Here is a 5,308-nt window from a genome sequence, read left to right on the forward strand (position 1 = left end):
TCAAAAAAAAAAAAAAAAAAAAAAAAAAAAATGTGTACGATCACATGTTTATAAGAACATTCTGTTCTTATAATAATTGTAACAGTTACTCCAGAATAATTTTTAACAACTAGAGTCTTACAAACACAAGAAAGATATTTTTCATCTCCATTAATATATATGTATATGCAGGAAGATGTAAAAGTTTGGTCAATAAAGGACTTTCAAGTATAAAAGCATAAAGTTTGTGGGGAAGTGGAGTAGTAGTAGGAGCTCAAGGAGAAAAGAGGCGATGAAAGAGAAAAAGGAATGATTCCCAACTGGTAAGAACTTATCTATACTTTTTTTTTTTTCAGACAGAGTCTTGCTCTGTCACCCAGGCTGGAGTGCAATGGCACAATCTTGGCTCACTGCAACCTCCCCCTCTCAGGTTTAAGCGATTCTCTTGCCTCAGCCTCCTGAGCAGCTGGGAATACAGGCGCGTGACACCATGCCCAGCTAAATTTTTTTTTTTTTTTTTTTTTTTTAAGTAGAGATGGGTTTTCGGCATATTGGCCAGGCTGGTCTCGAACTCCTGACCTCGTGATCCACCCAACTCGGCCTCCCAAAGTGCTGGGATTACAGGTGTGAAGCACTGCACCCGGCGTCACTATGATATTTCAATTCCACTGGACAATAAATAGTGATCTAATTGTTTTATTTTAAAATGCCGGGCCAGACATGGTGACTCACGCCTGTAATCCTAGCACTTTGGGAGGCCAAGGTGGGCAGATCACTTGAGGTCAGGAGTTTGAGACCAGCCTGACCAACATGGTGAAACCTTGTCTCCACTAAAGATACAAAAAATTAGCCAGGTGTGGTTGTGGGTGCCTGTAATCCCAGCTACTTGGGAGCTGAGGCAGGAGAATCCTTTGAATTTGGGAGGCGAAGGTTGCAGTTAAGCCAAGATCGTGCCCCTGCACTCCAGCCTGGGTGACAGAGCAAGACTCTGTCTCAAAAAATAAAAAAATAGGCCGGGCGTGGTGGCTCACACCTGAAATCCCAGCACTTGGGAGGCTGAGGTGGGAGGATCACCTGAAGACAGGAGTTCGAGACCAGCCTGGCCAACATGATGAAACCCTGTCTCGACTAAAATTACAAAAAAATTAGCTGGGTGCAGTGGCGGGCACCTGTAGTCCCAGTTGTTTGGGAGGCTGAGGCAGGAGAATTGCTTGAACCTGGGAGGCGGAGGTTGTCGTGAGCCAACATCGCACCACTGCACTCCAGCCTGGGCAACATAGAGAGACTCTGTCTCACAAAAATAAATAGGTCAGGCGCGTGGCTCATGCCTGTAATTCCAGCACTTTGGGAGGCCGAGGCGGGCAGATCACGAGGTCTAGGAGTTCGAGACCAGCCTGGCCAATATGGTGACACCCCTTCTCTACTAAAAATACAAAAATTAGCCAGGCGTGGTGGCTGGCACCTGTAGTCCCAGCTACTTGGGAGGCTGAGGCAGAAGAATCGCTTGAACCCAGGAGGTGGAGGTTGCAGTGAGCCGAGATTTTGACACTGCACTCCAGCCTGGGTGACAGAGCAAGACTCCATCTCAAAAACTAAAAAAAATTTTAAAATAATAAATAAATAAATAAAATAAAATAAAATAAAATAAAATAAAATAAAATGTGGCCAGATGCTGTGGCTCACCGCCTATAATCCTAGCACTTTGGGAAGTTGAGGTGGGTGGATTGCTTGATCTCAGGAGTACAGACCAGCCTAGGCAACATAGTGAGACCTCATCTCAATAAATAAATAAATAGGCTGGGTGCAGTGGCTCACGCCTGTAATCCCAGCACTTTGGGAGGCTGAGGTGGGTGGATCACTTGACATCAGGAGTTCCAGACCAGCCTTGCCAACACGGTGAAACCCCATCTCTACTAAAAATACAAAAATGGCTGGGCATGGTGGCGCACACCTGTAATCCCAGCTATTTGGGGGCCTGAGACAGGAGAACCACTTGAATCTGGGAGGCAGAGGCTGCAGTGAGCCAAGATCACTGCCTCTGCACTCCAGCCTGGGCGACAGAAGGACTCTGTCTCAAAAAACAAAAAAGGAGTTCGAGACCAGCCTGGCCAACATAGTGAAATCCCCGTCTCTGCTAAAAATATAAAAATCAGTCAGGCGTGCTGGTACACACCTGTGGTCCCAGCTACTCAGAAGGCTGTGGCAGGAGAATAGCTTGAACCCCAGAGGCAGAGGTTGCAGTGAGCCAAGATTGTGCCACTGCAGTGCAGCCTGGGAGACAGAGCAAGACTCCACCTCAAATAAATAAATAAATAAATAAATAAATAAATGTGAATATTTTCAATATGCCAGAATTACATCCTTGAAACAATTTTTATTTATTTATTTATTTATTTTTGGAAGGAGTCTCACTCTTATCACCCAGGCCGGAGGGCAATGGTGTGATCTCGGCTCACTGCAACTGCCTCCGGGGTTCAAGCGATTCTCCTCCTCAGCCTCCAAGTCGCTGAGGCAGAGAATCAGGTGCCCACCAACTTGCCCAGCTAGTTTTTGTATTTTTAGTAGACACAGGGTTTCACCATATTTGCCAGACTGATCTTGAACTCCTGACCTCAGGTCGGCCCCCTGCCTCGGCCTCCCAAAGTTCTGGGATTACAGGCATAAGCCACTGTGCCCGGCCACAATTTTAACTGATGATGAAAATTTTTAGATACCTACTTAAAGATATGTGAAGGAGTATATACTTTTTCAAAATTATTTCCCTGAGTATAGGTGCAGAATTTAAGATTGCTGCCCTGGCCGGGCGCAGTGGCTCACGCCTGTAATTCCAGCACTTTGGGAGGCCAAAGCGGGCAGATCACCTGAGGTCAGGGTTCGAGACCAGCCTGACCAACATGGAGAAACCCTGTCTCTACTAAAAATACAAAATTAGCCGGGTGTGGTGGCACATGCCTGTAATCCCAGCTACTTAGGAGGCTGAGGCAGGAGAATCCCTTGAACTCTGGAGGCAGAGGTTGCAGTGAGCCAAGATCGCACCATTGCACTCCAGCCCCAGCAACAAGAGCAAAACTCCATCTCCCACCCCACCAAAAAAAAAGACTGCTGGCCGGGCACGGTGGCTCAAGCCTGTAATCCCAGCACTTTGGGAGGCCGAGACGGGCGGATCACGAGGTCAGGAGATCGAGACCATCCTGGTTAACACGGTGAAACCCCGTCTCTACTAAAAAATACAAAAAACTAGCCAGCCGGGGTGGCGGACGCCTGTAGTCCCAGCTACTCGGGAGGCGGAGGCAGGAGAATGGCCTGAACCCGGGAGGCGGAGCTTGCAGTGAGCTGAGATCCGGCCACTGCACTCCAGCCTGGGTGACAGCGCGAGACTCCGTCTCAAAAAAAAAAAAAAAAAAAAAAAAAAAAAAAAAAAAAAAAAAAAAAAAAGACTGCTGCCCTAAGCTATCCAAGCATCTCCTCCACAGCCCCCAACACTCCCATTTCCCTCCTGTCTCCCCTCTCACCTCCTTGGCGAGGAAAGAAGATGTTTATAGGAAAGGTGGTCACAATTCCAGCTCCTCCTCCTTCTGAGGTGTCCCCAGGAGCCAGTCCCCTAACTTTGCCCATGGTAGTGACCACAGCAGCTTATAAGCAACCTCCAGCATCAGCAGTGTCAGGAAGAGGGCCAGGAAGATAAAGAAAGCCTTGTCCAAGGCACGTCGCATGGGACCCCTGGGAGGAGAGGGACCCTGGGCAAATGCCAGGAACACATCCCCCTCATCCACATCACCTTCCTCTGCCATCCTGACTCACAGTCAGACAGCTGGCTGGATCGGGGGCTGGGATGGAAGGCCTTGCTCAGCACTGCCGGGATTAAGGGGCATGGCCATGGCAAGTCCTGCACCTGCCAGTCCTGACCCTAATTCCCACACTTAAGAGAAAAGAAAGCGGACCCTCTGAGCCTTCGGATCAATTATGTAAACATCCAGTGTGATGTGAAAGGTCTGGACTAAATGATCCATGAACTCTTTTCAGCTTTTTCATAGTATAATTTTGTGATTTGGAAACTGAAGGCCCAACATGGAGGCATAAACTAGAATTGCCTGTCACTCTGGGTCTCAAGTCTCAAAGCCTCACGGCTCAAAGTCTTATGCCCCAACTGATAGAGAGTGAGGAAATGGAACTACCATGCATCTGTGGGCCATTGTCAGTCAAGGATCTAAAGCCCCTTCTGGCTGGATGGTAGGGGGTGAGATGGTCTATCCTAACCAAGGCGAGTGGGAATAAGCAGAAGGGACTTGAGTTCTCACAGGAGTAATTCTCCCCACTGGGTCTGCAGGCAGCTAAGTTTGAGATGTTATAACCCAGAGCACTCTCTTCCTAATGATAATGCAAGGATTATCATTGACTGCATGAGCCCAAGGGGAGGCTTATAAAAAGACAAAGACCATGATGGATCAGCAGGGCAAGGGTATGTGATTGGGACTTGGCTATTGGGTTGGGGTTATTTTACTCTACTTATTTATTTATTTATTTATTTATTTAGAGATGGAGTCTCGCTCTGTCTCCCAGGCTGGGGCGCAGCAGCACAATTTCAGCTCACTGCAATCTCTGTCTCCTGGGTTCAAGCAATTCTCCTTCCTCAGCCTCCTAAGTAGCTGGGATGTTGGGAGCAGGCCCCCAAAATCTGGCCATAAACTGGTCCCAAAACTGGCCACAAACAGAATCTCTGCAGCACTGTGACATGTTCATAGTGGCCCTAACGCCCAAGCTGGAAGGTTGTGGGGTTACGGGAATGAGGGCAAGGAACACCTGGCCCACCCAGGGTGAAAAACCACTTAAAGGCGTTCTTAAGTCACAAACAATAGCATGAGCCATCTGTGCCTTAAGGACATGCTCCTGCTGCAGTTAACTAGCCCAATCTATTCTTTAATTTGGCCCATCCCTTCATTTCCCATAAGGGATACTTTTAGTTAATTTAATATCTATAGAAACAATGCTAATGACTGGATTGCTGTTAATAAATACGTGAGTAAATCTCTGTTTGGGGCTCTCAGCTCTGAAGGCTGTGAGACCCACGATTTCCCACTTCACACCTCTATTTTTATGTGTGTGTGACTTTAATTCCTCTAGTGCCACTGGGTCAGGGTCTCCCCTACTGAGCTGGTCTCAGCACTGGGATTACAGGCATGTGCAACCACGTCCAGCTAATTTTTTTGTATTTTTAGTAGAGATGGGGTTTCACCATGTTGGTTAAGCTGGTCTGGAACTCCTGACCTCAAATGATCTGCCCACCTCAGCCTCCCAAAGTGCTGAGATTACAAGCGTGAGCCACTGCACC

The 5,308-nt window shown here is 47.7% G+C and overlaps 1 long non-coding RNA gene across 1 annotated transcript in view; it reads right to left on the reverse strand.

Moving 5' to 3' along the window:
• LOC112623236 overlaps positions 1 to 3,774 on the reverse strand; it is a 7,089-nt gene extending 3,315 nt beyond the window's left edge. The window contains exon 1 of the long non-coding RNA XR_003119106.1: positions 3,492 to 3,774. This is a non-coding gene — a long non-coding RNA (uncharacterized LOC112623236). The remainder of the gene's footprint in view (positions 1 to 3,491) is intronic.
• Between the last annotated feature and the right edge of the window lie 1,534 nt (positions 3,775 to 5,308).

This window comes from Theropithecus gelada, chromosome 4 (genome assembly GCF_003255815.1).
Source record: "Theropithecus gelada isolate Dixy chromosome 4, Tgel_1.0, whole genome shotgun sequence".
NCBI classification, from domain to species: domain Eukaryota; kingdom Metazoa; phylum Chordata; class Mammalia; order Primates; family Cercopithecidae; genus Theropithecus; species Theropithecus gelada.